Source organism: Molossus molossus, unplaced genomic scaffold (genome assembly GCF_014108415.1).
Source record: "Molossus molossus isolate mMolMol1 unplaced genomic scaffold, mMolMol1.p scaffold_m16_p_10, whole genome shotgun sequence".
In the NCBI taxonomy this organism is placed as follows: Eukaryota; Metazoa; Chordata; class Mammalia; order Chiroptera; family Molossidae; genus Molossus; species Molossus molossus.
The window spans coordinates 23,888,327-23,907,249 of record NW_023425345.1 but is presented as its reverse complement, the minus strand read 5'-3'; the positions used below and the strand labels follow the sequence as shown (position 1 = coordinate 23,907,249).

Genomic DNA, 18,923 nt, shown 5'->3' with positions numbered 1-18,923 from the left:
CCCCGACTCTCCCCTCACAGCCAGCTAGGGGCCATCCAGGTCTTTAATGGGACCTGACAAAGTATTTGCTTCGGTGAGAACCATATACCCTTGTTCAGTGCCCTCATCGCTGTATTGGTGTGCTAGGGCTGCCATACAGAGTATCACAAACTGAGCGGCTTAAATGACAGTTCTGCAGGGTAGAAGTCCCAGATCCAGGTTTTGGCAGGGTTGTGAGGGAATGATCTGCTTCGGGCCTCTTTCTTTGGGTTGTAGATGGCTATCTTTATGTTCATAGGGTATGTGGCTGCCTCCAAATTTTCCCCCATTTGAAGGACAACAGTCATATTGGATTAAGGCCCACCCTAATGACTGACTGACTTTGATTACCTCCATTATCTCCCAATTTCCAAATAAGGTCACATTCTGAGGTACTGGAAGCTAGGACTTCAACATATGAATCTGGGGCAACACATTTCAACCATAACAACGACTGGTTCCCTAATTACGCACATGCTCAGTTAGTTGAGCATCACATCAATATTAGTTTTCTTCTGCAGACACTTGGTTTTCCCACTTTCTCAAAACTTCCCAACCAGCACCTGTGAGCATGTGCTCCAAACTTCTACAGGGAGTTACATGGTTCTGCAGCTCTGTTTTGTTTTAACTTGAGTGTGTTATTTTCCGGTTGTTGCATGAACAAATCACCACAAACTTAGTGGCTTCAAACAACACAGATTTTTGTCTTAGAGTTGTGGAGGTCAGAAGTCTGAAATGGGTAGGTAGGCAGGTCTGGGCTCCTTCTGGAGGCTCTCGGGGAGAATCTGTTTCCTTGCCTTTTCCAGCTTCTAGAGGCTGCCTACATTCCTCAGGTCATGACTCCCTCCATCTGCAAGCCACATCAAGTCTTTGTCACATCCCATATGCTGACGCCAACTCTTCTGCTTTATTGCGCATTTCAGATCCTTGGAATGACGTTGGACTCAATGGACTATCCAGGATAACCTTCCTATTTTAAGGTCAGTTCATTAATCCATCTGCAATCTTAATTCTATGGTGCTAGTTTAACATTATTAAAAACTAACATGTATTCACAGTTCTGGAGATTTGGACATAGACATCTTTGGGGGGGGGGTGGAGGTGGGGGGGAGTAGGTAGGGAACGGCATTATTTCTGTCTCTCACACTGAGCTTTCAATGACTGGGTTTTTCCAGTGACCGGGTTTTTCTTATAGGGTCTATTTTTCTGTTTTCACTCTGAGGGATCAATGTTTTGCTTGCTATGTGTAATAAAAAACTTTACATCCCTTTTATAGAGAAAAACAACATCATGCCTAATGATAGAACTAAAAATGTTTCCCCACTGAGCAGAAACCTGGGTACCATGATATTTTCCATATAACACTGTTAAAAATTAGTCCCCATCACCACTTGTACTTTTAGTGTTACAATTTAATCCTTTATACTTAATTTGCACAGGTTATTTTCCTATAAAAACTTATTTCAGATCCAACACTATTTTTATAGGTGAATTTAGTTATTTATTGATTGAATAAGCATATGAATCTTGATATGTGCCAGGCACTAGTCACTCTTGGTGCTAAGGAAACAATAATGAAGAAAGAATACAGAGATGAAGAAAATAGCCAAAGTCCCTAAATATTTGTTGTCATGAAGGTTTCATGCTTTACTTTTAACTCTGTTAATTCATTTTTGTTTTCCCCACTGACCTAGGTTGAATGGTCTTAGTTTCCCAACATGTCTTCTGACTTTAGATGTGGCTACTGCTCATGCCTACTTCTTGGCTCTGCTCATGAAAGACCTAAATAAGCTGACTATGCCCTTAAGGAAATTACTGTCTGGTTGGGAAGAAACAGATAATAATAGGCAAACTGATTAAGTATTGAATAAACAGGGTGGGTATTTATTGCTCTATATAGCATATCATTTCTTGGATACAGTTTATAACTATGGAAAATGAAAGTAGAAGGGAAGGAATGTACACAAAGAAAAAGCAGCTAATTGCACAGACATCAGTGTAGAGGAGAAAGAGCCCTGTGCTGAGTCCAGGGACCTACAGTCTGTTCTAAGCTCTGGCGCTCTTTTGTGTGTGTGAGCAAAGAACAAGGCACTTACCTCAGTGTCCTTAGATATTTTATTTTTTTCTTTTAGAAAATGAAGGGTTGAGGTAGACTGGGAAATCTCAGGGGATTCTTTCAAGCTTAAAAATAAATGAGCCTGCCCTGGCCGGTTTGGCTCAGCGGTTAGAGCGTCGGCCTGCGGTCGAGAGAGACCCGGGTTCAGTTCCCGCTAAGAGCATGTACCTCGGTTGCAGTTTGTCCCCGGCCCTGGTTGGTCGTGCGGGTGGCAGCCACTCGATGTGTTCCTTTCACGTCGATGTTTCTCTCTCTCTCTTCCTCTTTCTCCCTCCCACACTCTATCTGAACAACACAAATAAATAAATGAGTCTTTTTAACTTCTCATAATATCTCTGAGTTTCCTAACCAAAATAGTAATGAGGAGATAGGTTAGAGTTCAGTCACCTCTGGATATGGGAAGGAAAATGGGATGGGATGAAAGGGTTCCTATCTACCCCTTGACTTGAGCTACTTTTCATGAATTTACTCTTACCCCTTAGCTCACCATCCTTCTCCACTAGGTCCCCTTCCTGCAACTCCAGCTCAACTGGGCAATGCAGATTCCAGCTTCATCATGCTGTAAATACCACTTCTTCAGGGCGAGTCTTCAGGCAACAGAATGATTTCCTGATGTTTCTGCTTTCTGTAGCCCTCATCAGTCTCATCTGTATCCCACCTTCTAAGCTTTGTCTGCCCCCTAACTCAATAAGTTTGCTCATGTATAATAATAAGCCTTCTTGACTTTGCAGTAGCAAGGTATATGGATGGCCAACTCCTCACCATTCCTGTGGTCAAAGCAACTGAACGATAGTGATAGCATTTTTCACACCCATATTTTTATATTTTTGTGGGCTAAATTATTGGCAAGAATTATAAATGAAAAGGAAACACTTTTTAATGTTTCCTTCTACAGCTGTTAACATCTTACGGCCTCAGCCAGAGTAAACCGACCCATCTTTATATATTTAACAGTGGTTCTTAAACTTGTCAGGTAATAAAATACTTAGAAATATGGTGCTATTTCTAGAACATTGATCTAAATTTACATGATTATATGTGTATAATTTTAGGCTGTGTGAGAATTCTACTAACAACACATTGTAGCAGATGCTAAAGTTTAAGGGGGGAAAATATGTTTCAAAAGGTACATTGTGGCCATAGGAAAATCTCAATAATACACATGTAATACTCATATTTTAAGCCAGGTAGCTTTCTGGAGAAAGCTTCAAAAGTATTACAGTAGCAAGCTTTTGTCTTATAATTAGTTGTTGAATGATTTAACTAGATGTACTATATTATTGAGTAAATGAAGGGTATTATGTTGAGTGACTCCAGGAGGTATCATTCATATTATATTCGTAGGCTATCAACTGAATGATGGAAAATATTTGACCAAGATGATAATTTGGAGTTTAGAGATGATGATTCAAGCACTTTTTTTCTGATAATAATCAGCTATCAGGACCAATTGTATGTCGAAGCCCTGCCTCGTTTGTGTCATTAGAATCGACTTCTCCAAAGTCCCTTTGAAGGCTGGGCCCAGATGAGAAAGCTCCTGTTGACCCTGTAAGAACGAGGCGGTGCTGAGGAACCAGAAGTGTGCAGGTTTATTGAGGGAAAGACCTGCTGGGCTATCTCCAAGGAGAAAATAGCAACCAGCTCATCCGGACTAAGGATTTTTAAACTTAGGGCTGGGGCCCTGGCCGGTTTGGCTCAGCGGTTAGAGCATCGGCCTGCGGTCCAGAGAGACCTGGGTTTGGTTCCCGCTGAGGGCATGTACCTTGGTTGCAGTTTGTTCTCGGCCCTGGTTGGGTCGTGCAGGTGGCAGCCACTCGATGTGTACCTTTCACGTCGATGTTTCTCTCTCTCTCTCTCCCTCCCACTCTATATGAACAAAATATGGAAAAATTTCCTCGGGTGAGGATAAAAAAAAAATAATAATAAAATAATAAACTTAGGGCTGGGGTGGTGGTCGTTCAGCCGAGGAGTCGTGGTCGTGCTTGATTGGTCGGGCTGGGGGTCTCCTGAGTTCTTGACTGGTTGAGGCGGGGGTCTCCTGAAACTCGATTTTCTTGTCGAGTGACCGTTTGCAGTTTTGGGTTAGGGTAGTTCCATCATTCCGTTCTGCCTGACTGGAGTGATGGGTTTTGGTTTCCTGGAATGAGAGGCTTAGGGCAAGGTTAACCGATAAGAGGCTTGGGGCATCAATATGAAAGTAAAAGATTTAAGAGGCTTGGGGCAGTAACATGGAAGTTAGAGCTAACAGACCCTTGTCACAGTGCCCAATGATGCCCCTTCCACCTGGGCCCAAATTTAGTGCTGCCTCTGGCCAGTTAGAGGGAAGGACTTGTTTATCTGAATAGTAGCAGTCACAGGCTTGGCTTGTGGTTCCAGGATGGAGGAGGGGACTAAGGGAATGCTGAAAATTTATCTTGACTGCCTTGTTTTCCATCAGATTTGTAAGCAGATGCCACAAATCTAGTAAGTCTGCTCTGAACTTGCCCTGCCTCCTACATCTGTGGTCTCTCCCTGTAGGTTTTATTGCCTGACCCCTTTAGTGTCCTTTGGGGCTGATATCATAATATGAATCAAAATGAATTCTGATGGAGGAAGAAGAAACAAGCAGCATAGTCACTAGAATACTTTTAAATCCCTGCAATGCCAATAATGAAAATACAACTGAAATGTACAGTGTTTGGTTTTCAACCTTGGACATATGTGGGGTAGATTTCCAGAGGCTAGTCCAGACACATTTATAACCCAACGTCCTGGCAGGCAGAAGAAACTATAAAGTAGGATCTTTCTCCTTATCCTGATCCCTACAAAACTTAACAGGATTAAAAGAGATCAGATATCCAGTCAGCCTCCAGAATGATTGAAAATGGTAGTGAGAGCAGTAGATAGATATTCAAAGACATACTAGACTAGTCTTTTTTTAAAAGTTATTTTATTTTTATTTTTTTGTGGTACGTGCACCTAGCAAGAACCGAACCCAGGACTCTCTGGTTTGCAGACCGACGTTCAACCGCTGAGCCAAACTGGCCAGGGCTACAAGACTGATCTTAGCTTAAGTGCTAATCAGCTCTTGGAAGCCATCTAATTCTGTGGCTCAGTTTCCTCACCCGTAAGTTATGGAGGGGAGGTATTGGGCTGCTCCCAAAGGGCTCTGTGGCGGTGCACGTTTAGAATTCTGTGGCATCTGTGGAGCGTGCACTGTATTTCATAGTGTGCCTGTCAGGCAGAGTGAGAAATGGAAGCCAGGGTTGCCGTTTTTATTGTTTCTTTAGCAGGGAGGTATGACTACAGTGGCTCAGAAGATATGGCTGCTTCATTCACAGTGTGGGAAGAGAATGGCTTTTTGACACTGAGTTGAACTTGCTGTCTTTGAATCCCTTCTTGGAGCCCAAGCAGCTTTCAGAACACCAAGTGACCTCAGTTTCACTCCCTGTCTTTCTTGTCCTCACCCATTCTACTCTTAGGAATGATATATTCATAACCAGGAGGTCCCACATCTGATTAGATCTCTGATTTATTTTCTGACCCAGGGCAAATCACCTTTCACTTAGATCTTAGTTTCCACATGCAATATGAGGTTGTTAAAATAGCCATGGATTATTCTGAAGTGGCTTTCTATTACAAAATTGAAGATAACTTTAAAGGATAATTGAACTTTGCAGGACTGAATAAAAAAAAAAAGTAGATAAATCAAATGTGTTTATAATTATTGATAAATCATCTCCCCTTTATCACCATCACTTTTTTTTTTTTTAATCCTCACCCAAGGACATTTTTCCATTTTTTGTTCAGGTAGAGTGGGAGGGAGAGAGAGGAACAGAGAGAGAGAGAGAAACATCGATGTGAAAGGGACACATCGAGTGTCGAAAGGGACACATCGAGTGGCTGCCACCTGCACGACCGACCAGGGCCAGGGACAAACTGCAACCGAGGTACGTGCCCTTAGCGGGAACCAAACCTGGGTCTCTCTGGACTGCAGGCCGATGCTCTAACCGCTGAGCCAAACCGGCCAGGGCATACACTTTTATCTTTCTAAGTCTACTCTTCTTAGGCTGATATTAAAATTGATTATTTTTAATTCACTGAGTTAACACTGACTGAGAAATAGAAGCAAGCTGACTTTGAAATAAAAGTAGGAGCTTAGGCCCTGGCTGGTTTGGCTCAGCGGTTAGAGCGTCAGCCTGCGGTCCAGAGAGACCCGGGTTTGGTTCCCGCTAAGGGCACGTACCTCGGTTGCAGTTTGTCCCCGGCCCTGGTTGGTAATGCAGGTGGCAGCCACTCAATGTGTCCCTTTCACGTCGATGTTTCTTTCTCTTTCTCTCCCCCCCCCCCCCACTCTATCTGAACAAAAAATGGAAAAATGTCCTGGGGTGAGGATAAAAAATAAATAAATAAATAAAAGTATGAGCTTAGGTTATCTACAAACTGATTAGCAATAAAGATTTGATTGTATCAGCAAGGTCACAGGTTGTGAGTTCATGGATATCCGGATAGGGTGAGATAAGTCACTCAAGAAAAAGAAGTTCAATGAACCTTGGGTAGATCTCTCTGTACTAGATGGAAATCCCCATATCTTCATACCTGAGTTATGGGGTTTCAAAAATGATATTGGGGGCTGCACCTTTATGGCTCTTATTTAAACCTCAATCAAACATATTTTGGGTGCCCATGGAGTGGTAGTCTCTGTAGGTTAGATATGTAGAAGAATTTGTGTGGATAGGAATTTAGAGATGTGATGCTTTGGATATTCTTTCTAGTTCCACCAATTCATGGCAACCTGAGAAATTTAGACCAACTCAAGGCTGCCAAAGAAAATACTGGGTTCTGATATTCAGAGCTACAATATTTGGTGCTCTGTGTACTTAACCAAATACAAGAGGATCAGTGGTGGTCTAATATGATGTCATGGCGCTAGATAAAGGTAGCATGTCTGGCCAGCCTTTAGGAGGCATGTACTGTCCAGCCTGTTCTAGAACTGATTTTCTTACAGACAGAACAGTCTGTGCTATCAGCAAATCATACACACATTCTGGTTTAACCTTTAGGGGCCATGGAACTGTACATGTTATCATCAACAACAAATGAGATTTGTACACTGAAAACTATAAAATATCATTGAAAGAAATGAAAGAAAATCTAAATAAATGGAAAGTCATTCCGTGTTCTTTTTTTTTTTTTAGTATTATTAAATATGTTTCTATTGATATTTTCTTTAGAGAGAAAGGGAAGGAGAGAGAGATAGAAACATGGGTGTGAGAGAGAAACATCTATCAGCTGTCTGCTGCACACCCCTACTGGAGATCGAGCCTGCAACCCAGGCATGTGCCCTGACCAGGAATTGAACCAGTACCTCTCAGTCCATGGGATGGTACTCAATCCACTGAGCCACACTGGCCAGGACAACCTGTGTTCTTATGTAGAAAAACAATACTGTTAAGATGGCAGTATTCCCCAAATTGATAGATAGATAGATAGATAGATAGATAGATAGATAGATAGACAGATAGATAATTGCTACCAAAATTCCAGATGTCTTTTTTTTTCTCCCTGAAATGATCAAGCTGATTCTAAAATTCACATAGGAACACAAGGGACTTAGAATATCCAAAACAGTCTTCAAAAAGAGAACAAAGTTGGAAGATTCATACTGAATGCTTTTAAAACTTCCTACAATGTTTCAGTAATTAATACTGTGCTGTGAGCATAAGAATCAAATGGAATAGAATTGAAAGTCCTGAAATAAACCAATATGCCTATGGCTGTTTGATTTGTGACAGGGTGCCAAAATAATTCATTAAAGTGAAGAAGAGTCTCTTAACAAATTGTGCCAGAACCACTGAATATCCACACGCAAAAGAATGATGGTGAATCCCTACCTCACACCATATGCAGAAATTAACTCAAAATGGATCAAAGACCTAAATGTAAGAACTAAAACTATAAAAATTCTTAGAAAAAAACATAGGTGTAAATCTTCATGATTTGGGTTAAGCAAAGTTTTTAGCTATGATACCAAAAGCACAAGCAGCCCCACCCACCAAAAAAATGAGATAAATTGGACTTCATCAAAATTAGAAATTATTGTGCTTCAAAAGACACTATCAAAAGTAAAATATATATATACATATATATATGAGACACAATGGGAGAAAGTATTGGAAATCATATATTACATAATGGGTTAGTATTCAGAATATATAAACAACCCTAACAACTCAACAATGATAGACAAATGCCCAATTTAAAAGTGGGTAAAGAATTTGAATAGACATTTCTCCCAAGAAAATATATAAATGGCCAATGAGCACATGAAAAAATGCTCAGTATTACTAATCATCAGGGAAATGCAAATCAAAACCACAATGAAATACCCATTGCACATCAGTTAAGGAGGCGATTATAAAAAAGAAAAAACAAAAACAAGTGTTAGCAAGAATCAGTAGTGAAACTGGACCCTTATAAATTGCTGTTGAGAATGTAAAATTGTACACTTTAAAAGATATTTAGCAGTTCCTAAAGTTTAAATAGAGTTACCTTATGACCCAGCAATTCTATTCCTAGGTATAGTCCTAAAAGGAAAAAAAAAAAAAAAAGCATATCCACACAAAAACATGTATGTAGATGTTCATACATGCATTATTCATAATAGTGAGGAAGTGGCAACTATTCCAATGTTCAGTAACTGATAAATGGATAAACAAAAAATAGTATATCCATGCAATGGAATATTATTCAGCCACAAAAAGGAATGAAGTACTGATTTATGTTACAATATGGATGTGATGGTTAATTTTATGTATCATCTTGACTGGACTAAGAGATGCCCCGACAGCTGCTAAAACATTATTTCTGGGTGTGTCTGTAATGATGTTTCTGGAAAACATGAGCATTTGAATCAGTAGACCAAGTAAAGATCAGCCTCATCAGTGTGAGTGGGCATCATCCAATCTACAGAAAGCCTGAATAGAACAAAAAGGCGACCTGTGACATACACCTAATCCTGCTTTCTAATATTGGAGTCCCTGGTTCTCAGGCCTTCAACCTTGGACTGGATTATATCACCTGTTTTCTTGGTTTTCCAGATGGCAGATTGTGGGACGTCTTGGCCTCCAGAACCTCACGAGCTGATTCCTATAATACATCTCCTCATTATACATATGTAAATCCTATTGGTTCTGTTTTTCTAGAAAACTCTTACTAATTCAATGGATGAAACTTGAAAACATGTGAAGGTGAAATAAGCCAGATACAAAAATCACACAGCCACAAACTGTGTGATTCAATTTATATGAAATGTCCAAAATAGGCAATCCATAAAGACAGAAAATAGATCAGTGATTGCTGGGGGGGTCAGGGGGGCAGTTGGGCATTGGGGAGTGATTGCTATTGGTACCAGTTTCTTTTCAGGGAGGGAGGATGAAAATATTCTAAAATTAGTAGTGACAGTTACACAATTTTGTGAATATACTAAAAAACAAATTGTACATTTTAAAAGGGTGAATTTTATGGTGTGTGAACTATATCTCAATCAAAAAACATAAAGCAATATTGTAAGAACGAGGCGGTGCAGGGTCTCCAGAAGTGCAGGTTTATTGGGAATCAGCCTGCCAGACTACCTCGAAGGAGAGAGTAGCAACCGGCTTGTACAGACCAGGGATTTTCAAACTCAGGGCTGGGGGGTGTGGTCGTTCAGCAGAGGAGACGTGGTCGCCTTGGATTGGCCGGGCCTGGGGTCTTCCAAGTTCTTGATTGGTGGAAGGCTGGGGTCTCCTGAAACTTGTTTTTCTTGTCGAGCAACCGTTTGCAGTTTTGGGTGGGTTAGGGTGGTTCCATCATTCCGTTTTCTGGAATGAGAGGAGGGCAAGGTTAAACGATAACAGTGATGGGTTTTGGTTTCTTGGAATGAGAGGCTTAGGGCAGTAATATGGAAGTTAAGAGCTAACAAATATTAAAGTTAATTCTAATTTTAAAAAACAAACATGTTTATGATGATCTACCTGGGAAGCAGTATAGTACAAAGTAAGAACACAGATTCTAAAGCCACAGGACCTCGGTTGAAGATCCAAATTCCTGCTTAGGAGCTCTGTGATCTGAAGCAGGTTATTTAACCTCTCTGTGACCCCTTTTCTTCGTCTATATGTAAAGTGCTCAGAATAGTACCTAACACATGGTGAATGCTAGATAAATGTTTGTCACTTTAACTACATGCCATAAAATGTACTAAGCCACAGTGGAAAGCAAAAACCAGTATCAAGGAAGCCGCTGAGCATAAATGTCAGTTGAGGAGGAACAGAGCAGGGTGGAGTTTACAGTCCATCGCTCCATTTGATTTATTGTCTGAACTCTGCTCCATCTGAGTCCTGCAAAGAGCCGAGGTTAGTGGAAAAAGAGGGAGAAAGAATACAAATCAAGGATACAATCAATGCCTTCTTACCAGGGTCCTGGAAAAAGGTCCAAAAATATGTTAGGGAAGACACCAGAGCAAGGAAGAAAACCAGAGTTGTTCAATTTAAATAAATATTAGGCAAAAACTTTCGAGGGCTTTTTTCTAGAAGTTAGACACTAAACTCATGATCTTTGTTCTGTCCTGTCTTGATGGGGATCTTTCTTGCCTCTTCATTTCAAAAAGATCACACAAGTCTGTAAAGCCGCTATCTCTGTCACGGTTTTATTCCCCAGGACAAATCAAGAACACAGGAGGGTGGCAGGTTTATACATTTATTTGCAATACTCCCATCCCTTTTTGCTGCTGTCTGTATTTTTGTAGGGGTTATGCCTGCAATTTTGTAGCTCTTGCTCTCTGTTGACAGCAAATAGAGATTATACCTGTTTTGAGGGATGGATATAAGGTATTGAATTCCTTACTTAAAAGGATAGAGAAAAACTGTTGTCCACCTTTCCTCTGGTTTTACACTTCTGAATGTTCTTGTATGTAAATACAAAACTGGACAACGAATGGGTCCCAGCTTTCTGTCACTACTTGAGCCAATTAAGCAGAGACAAGGTTGAATCGAATGTAAGCGTTTATTCCAATATTGCCGGCAGTATGGGAGAGTAGTAGGTCATCCCTGAAAAGTCTACACTGAACCCCATCACTAGCCGGTTGCTTATATAGGGTAGCTATGTGGGGAAGGGCAGGCAGGCAAAAACGGAAAAATAATGGGTTACAGATTAAGGGCATGAGGAAGTAGAAAGAGTAACAGTGGGTAAAAGGTTACAGAGGACAGGCATAGGGAATAACAGATGCTAGGCCTGGGGAAGTAGTGTGGGCTGGGGCAACCTGGCTGGGGCAACGTGGCTGCGGCTGTAAAGGTTGTTGGCCTCCAGGGCTCCCAGGCTGTTGGTCTTTCCCTGATGTTGAGCAACTTTCACTTGTTCTCAGATAAGGAGAATGGACAGCATTTCTGAGGTAAACTCCAGGGCCAGGTCAGAACGGCTTTCTTTAATCAGAACAAAGCAATCACAGCGAACGTGGCAGGGATGTTTAACGTTTCTTATAATCATGGCTAGGACTCCATTATGCTCAGTTCTCTATTATTCTACTATTCTCTCCCGCCCCTTTCAAATATATTTTTTATGTTCTTGGTTTCATCATAGTTGTGCTTTCTCGGATATTCTGTACTACATATCAATAAATGCCTTGTATTTTTACTCTTTAAAAAACATGTTTTTATAGATTTTTTTTTTAGAGAGCGAGGAAGGGAGAGAGATAGAAACATTGATGTGAGACAGGCACATGGAATGGCTGCCTCTTGCACACCCCCTACTGGGCATCGAGCCCCCAAACCAGGCATGTGCCCTGATCAGGAATTGAACCTGGAACTCTCAGTCCATGGGGGATGCTCAGTCCACTGAGCCACACCGGCTGGGCTGTATTTTTACTCTTTATATATTTCACAGTCCTTTAACTCTCTGACAGAGATATTAATTAGCTTAAGGTCACACACAGGAAGTTGCTGACCCAGGCCCATAACAGATCTCATGACTCTTTTTTTTTCTTTCTTTCTTTTTCTCAGTTTTTTTGCTTCTTTTGTTTTTGTTTTTCTTCTCTCTCTTTGCATGTATCAGGATAGAATTATTCCCTTTCACTGTACATTTCTTCTAGAACCATTTTTATTCTTTTTGAAAAATTTTTTAAGAGTTAAGTGGAGCCAAATGATGATATATGCCAGGAGCAAGATCTCAAATGTCCCTGGGAATACTGCTGCAGTTTCCTTTGTGTATTTTCAAATACACAAGGTGGGAAAACAAATCAAAGATTGGATTATAGGATAGTTAGTAAGATTATGTTCCCTCCTGAGTGTGGTTATTTCAAAAGTATGTTAACTCAGATGCAGAAACAATGAACAAGTCTTGCTTAAGGCAAAGATAACATTTTTACTAAAGAAGTTATGTGCCTGGGGTGTGACTACCCACCACAACCTGCCTAGTTAGGAATTTATAATCAGATCAGCCTGGGAGGTTACTTTCCAAAGCACACCCCACCCCCTTTTTTTCATTTATTTCCCCCTTTTGGTCATAAATCAATCTGAAGGATGCACTGATGACCAATCTTTTGGTCTAATAGTGTGGTCGCACAGTGCTAGGAAGACTCATTGTTTTCCTAGCACTTTCTATTGAGAAATAATCTAGGGGAGGAATTTATGGCAAATTCCAGGGCAGGAGGCAGCTGAAGCCAAAGTGAGAGTTATGGCCAGGACCTCATTACACCGAAGTCCATGCTGGTACAGAAATAGCATTACATAAAGTTGATTTGATCTCAGATTTTTCTCCAAAGTACATCTCATATCACCTCTCTTTACATGCATTAACCTTTGTCTCCCTAAAACTTAATAGTAGTGATATATAAAAGGAAAAAAAAGTATGATCACTACATGATAGAGCAATAAGTAGAGTTGACATGAGATACTTTGAAATATCATAACCTTAATTACAGCGTAACAGATCTCCAAATCATTTGCTATAGAAAAGCTTTAATTGTAGGAAGCAAGGATACGTCAGAAGAGATGGCAGTGGGCATGGGGTGGGCTGAACATGATAATTCCTTTTTGGATCTGAAATACTTTTATTCTAGAACATTAACATCTTTTTTTTTTTTTTTATCCTCACCCGAGGACATTTTTCCATTTTTTGTACAGATAGAGGGGGAGGGAGAGAGAGAGAGAGAAAGAGAGAGAGAGAGAGAGAGAGAGAGAGAGAGAGAGAGAGAGAAACATCGACGTGAAGGGACACATCGAGTGGCTGCCACCCGCACGACCAACCAGGGCCGGGGACAAACTGCAACCGAAGTATGTGCTCTTAGAGGGAACCGAACCCGGGTCTCTCCGGACCACAGGCCGACGCTCTAACCGCTGAGCCAAACTGGCCAGGGCTAGAACATTAACATCTTTTTATGTTTTATCTCATTTGTCTTGTTAGAATATCTCTGGTTAGGAAGGGCAAAAATCATAATGATCTATTATATTTTAGATTAGGAATTAAAACCCAGGGGAACTGGCCCCAAATAACATAAAATTGAGGGGGGGTGGGGAGAGAGAGAGAGAGGAGATTGTCAATTTAGAACCTAACTAGAACCTGGTGAATTTTCTCTGTATTAATTAAGAAAGGAAGGTAATGAGAGCTTAAGGCTAAATTCCCAAACTTTGCTGTGAGTTAGAATTAACCTTGGGGGTGTTAAACAAATCCCAATACCAGGCTCCCTGGTTCTCCTTCCGAGAGAGTCTGATTCTGACTTAATTGCTACATCCTGGGCATTGAGACTTGTGGTCCTCAAGGAGGACCACACTGGTTTTGTTGTAGAATAGTAAACTAGGAAAATTCCAGGACAAGCGAACTAGGCAAATGAAGACAGATAGTTAAATAGCAGTTTGCAGCCACCTAGTATCCTATTTTTCATACAACAATATTTAAGAATAAATGGTTTGCACTTCTCCCCCACCAGAGGGTAGATAGCTTAAATCACTCTACTCAGGGGGACAGAGAGCAGAAATCTAATTACTAGTGCCATTTGCCAACCACACCCAAGGACAGACAAATTAAGAGAATAAATCTTATTTTGGTACAGCAGCTTAAAGCTGATAAATATTCCATTGATCCTTCCGTAGGGCCTCCCCTAAATGCCCAGCCTTTAAAACCCTTGAAAAGGAAAGTCCTGGCCAATGCCATTCTCTTCCCCCTCAGGCACATATGTCTTAAACTCCAAGGGACCCCATGAGACTTGCAACCAGGGGAGCAGCAGGCAGCAGCAGCAGCTCTTACCAGGCTATCCCCTGAACCTGTCTCCAAGGCCCCCTTTTCTCTGACTTCCCAGGGAGCCAAGGCAGCCCGCCCAGGCTCTCCTGCTGCTTCCTGTAAGCCCTGCCTCCTTTCACTGTCCTAAGTGTATTTTTCCTACGGTCAATAAATTCTTGCTTGCTTTGCTGCATTTTGTCTCTTGATTGAAATCTTCAAGAAGATAAGAACCAAGGTCTCGTCTTGATGGTAACAGTTTAAGTTTGGTGAGTCATAGTATAGGAAAAGAAGTCCAAAATCTGCTGCATCCACTTTTATTGTAAGTATGTGATATTTTAAGTTAAAAAACTCTGAAGTAATTTATTAAAAAAAAAACATAAGAGTTGAAAACTTAAGATGTGAAAGAATCAGATACTGTGCCCAGGAAGGTGATAAAATTATAGTAGAAACCTAGGTAGCATTAAACTTAGATCTCAGGAAATAATTCTCTTATTCCTGTGTGATATATAGACATATGTGTATTCTAATTATGGTATTATGTCATGATATTGATGATACATAGGAGGAAGTTCTTATCCAAAAAAAGTCATAGTTAGAAGAGTGATAATAGTAATTATTACAAGAATATTTTTATTTCTATAATTATAGAAATAATTAGTAAAAGCTACTATTGTTCTAAATATCATTTATCTTTTACAATGACTCTTCATGAGATAATACTGTAAACCCACTTTAACAGATGAGAAACCTGAGGTTTAGGAGAGGTTAATTTGCTCAAGAGTACACAGCTAATTAGTAGTAGAGATGAGTGTATTGGATTTCAGAAATGGACTAATCTATGCTTCTGAAACATGTAATAAAAATTGAAAATGAGCTGAATCCTAGAAATATGCCTTTTTGGCCTTTACTATGGAAGATAAAAAGGACCTTAAGGAAAGAAGTATCTGAAAACATCTTTTTCATGCACACAAATTCAGAACAGAGAAAGAAAGGACTAAGGCAGATGGCTGAGGTTGGGCCGGCTATCGGCTATCGGCTATCGGGCTGCAGTGTGGTTGCATTAAGATAAGAAGGCAGCTATAACAGGATTGCAAACTTTTGCTTAAGAAAATACACACCCACACACCCACACCCACATCCATGCACACACACACACACACACACACACACTGGTTTTTAGCTCATTGAATTTGTTTTCCAGCTATTCTCTCTTATATTTAGTCAGTCCTTTGACACTCTCATTGGAATTACACCTATGTTAAGAGGAAGAGGATTTTACCCACATTTATGCCAGTGCTTTGAAGGAAAGCCACATTCTCTTGAGACCATCATGGTGGGGCAGTCATAGTTAAAGTTAGAGAACCTCAAGTACAACATAATTTTCAGGAACACCAAGTTGGAACCCTTGGTCTGAAAGTAATTATGGTACACAATTGAATTCTTGCTAGAACAGGAACATGTAACTATTAGCATTGAAGAACATGTTTACCTTCTCATTAATTCTCAATAGAATCTTTTGAGGTAATTGGGCATGATTATCTTAGTTGTATAAATTAGGAAACCAAAGTTTTACAAAGTTAAGATAAATCCAGCCTACATCTCTGACTCTGGTCCCTGTGTTTTTCTTCTAAACCATAGTTTGATGCAGATGATGCATTAACTTTGTTCCTGGAAGTTCCAAATTGGCTCTCTCCCAGGTAGGAAAGATAATACCTGTATCAGGCAACAAGAAGAACTTAAATTTGGGCCAAGAGAGCCTTTTATGAAGGGATAAATCTTGATTTAGTGCTTTTCCCTCATCTTTAATTCTGATCACTAGGTCTTTGGGAAGATTCTTTCCCCTTCTGTATTCTCTTTGACCCTCATCCAATTTTATTCTTCTGGTGTCTCTGCTTTCAAATTGTTCTGCCTTTCAGCCTTTCTTCCTTTCCATTTTCTTCTAAAATAATTAAGGCTTAATTCAACCATACATGATTGGTATAGCTATATGACTACCTCTCAATCTGGGAGAGGTGAAGAAGGGAGGGAGGAAGGGAGAGATCCATATTGATTGTCTGTAATGGGCCTGGCACTGTACTAGGTATTTGACATGAATTATCTCATATAACTTTTTTAAACCAAAACAAAAAGAGGAGGTTCTATGGTAAGTAATCTCACAGAGTGATTTGATTACAAATTCCTCACTGGGCAGGTCAGGATGAGTAGTCATGCCCCAGGTATAAAACTTTTTAGTAAAAGGATTTTCTTTGCCTCAATTAAGCCCTGTCCATTGTTTATGTGCATCTAGGTTAACACACCTTTGAAATAACCACCCTCACGAGAGCACATCATCTTGTTAACTATCTTGTAATCCAATCCCCGCCTTGCTTTCTCCCTCTGCCTTAATTTTAAATGTATAAAAGAAGTTGCAAAGCTGCTATTACCTGGAGCATTTTAGATCTTTCTCCCTGGCATATGTCATCAGTTTGGCTCATATAAATTCTTATAACAATTCTCTACAGGTGTGGATGTTTTTTACATCAACACTTTCAACAATCTTAGATGGTAGATATTACAGTTTACAGATGGAAAAACAGAGGCTCAGAAAGTTAGAATACGTCATACACAGTCATGACGAATGGTAGAGACTGAAATAGAAGCCCAACTCCGAAGCTCCTTCTCCTACCACTACCCCTTAGGAAATTATAGGCAGGGTGGTAGGAATAGGAAGAAAACCTTGTGAGATTCTGGGGCTGCCATGAAATGGGTAAAAAGATGAAGGTCCAAGGGAGCCTTCAGAATTTGAGAGAGGTGAGGCGGAATAACTGGTTGAGGGGACTTGGTTGGCCTGCCCTCTTGTGTGATTCACTTCCTGCTTCTCTCTCGTTCTTCACTGACCTCAAGAGAGTGTCCTGCTCCTTAACCGATGGAGAGAAGGAATGGCAGTGTCAAGGGATATGCTTCCAGATATTGGATGAATTACTTACCAAATCAGAACTAGGACTTCAAACCTCTGACTTGGTTATCGCAGCAGCAGGTCGGTGCTGATTGCACTTCCTCCCCCTCCCAGGATGCCTAGCTCTGAAGCACACTCACCCACTCCTGAGGGGGAATCTGCTGTTTGCTCTTGGCTGTGCAGAATGAGGAGGTTAAATGTTCCAAGAAGTGCCTTTTTAAAAATCTTGCCAGGTGTTTGTTTTTGTTTACATGGGATTACATTTTATGTTTGGAATCTTTACAGTGACACACCTTGTTTGACACTGTACTGAGTTGAGCAGCAGCGGAGTGGATTTCCTGATTGTGTAATCTCCTGGCTATTTGTCTCTCTGCCTGCCTGGGTTGGGCACTCATTTATCAGAGAATGAGAAACTGTGTGTGCGCACTCTGGGATGTGTGCCTGTGAGTGTGTGAGTGTGTGTGTGTTCCTGAAATCTTTTGCAGACTGTCTTCTGTCCTCCTCAGCTGGGGCTCTTGTCTCTGCCAGAGGGCAGTGTGCTAGAATAGGCAGGAGGAGAGGCCAGAAAACAAAATTGATCTTACTTATGAGAGGAGACACCAAAAGATTTTTTATGCACCAGAAGTACCCCCTTTAGAAGGAAAAGCCGAGCAGAATGCATTGCAAAGAGGGAGACTGATCCTTTGAAAATACAATGTGACTGACAACAGTAGAAACAAGGTGTTGGAAAGAAGCCGGAGAACATCATGTGCAGGTGTCTTCTGGAGTGCTAATCAGGTAGGAAAAAGGAGACATAGATGGATCAGAGGCAAATCTGTGTTTGGGGAGGGGGGGCGCCCTTTATGTGTTCTTGACTTTTCTATCTTCTTTTTTAAAATAATTCTCACCAGAGGATGGAGATATATATATATATATGTCTCTCTCTCTATTTTTTTTATCCTCACCTGAGAACATTTTTGCATCCATCTTCAGATAGAGCAGCAGGGAGAGAGGGAGGAAGAGAGAGAGAGAAACATGGATGTGAGAGAGACACATCGAGTGGTTGCCACCCACACAACCCCAACCAGGGCCGGGGACAAACTGCAACTGAGGTACGTGCCCTTAGCGGGAACCGAACCCGGGTCTCTCTGGTCCGAGGGCCGACGCTCTAACTGCTGAGCCAAAGCAGCGAGGGCCAGAGGATATTTTTTTCATTGCTTTTTTTTAAATTTTTTTTTAGATAGAATGGGAGGCGAGGGAGGGAAGAAGGGAGAAAGAGAGAGAGAGATCAATTTATTTTCTCCCTAAGGACCCTGACCAGGCCCGGGGATCAAACTTGCAACCGAGGTACGTGCCCTTCACTGGGAATCGAACCTGTGAGTCCTTGGTCTGAGGGCCAGTGCTCTGACCACTGAGCCAAACCTACCAGGGCTTTTTCACTTTTCTTGACAGTTCTTATTCTGGGCTGGAATTGCTATTGATTAATAACCCTAGGAATGGAAAGTAATCAGAGGGAGAATGTCCAATTTAAGATATATTATTTCTGAGTCAGACAGAGAAAGACAAATCCCATATGATTTCCTTATATGTAGAATCTAAAAAACAAAATAAAAAACCAAAACAGAAATAAACTCATACAGTTTTTTG

At 40.8% G+C, this 18,923-nt stretch overlaps 1 protein-coding gene across 1 annotated transcript in view; it reads left to right on the top strand.

Moving 5' to 3' along the window:
• The window catches only part of STYK1 (serine/threonine/tyrosine kinase 1), a 47,026-nt gene continuing 28,103 nt past the window's right edge, over positions 1 to 18,923 (top strand). Inside the window, exons 1-2 of the mRNA XM_036252536.1 lie at positions 1 to 73; positions 942 to 998. The gene's annotated coding sequence lies outside the window, so the exon portion shown is untranslated. The remainder of the gene's footprint in view (positions 74 to 941; positions 999 to 18,923) is intronic.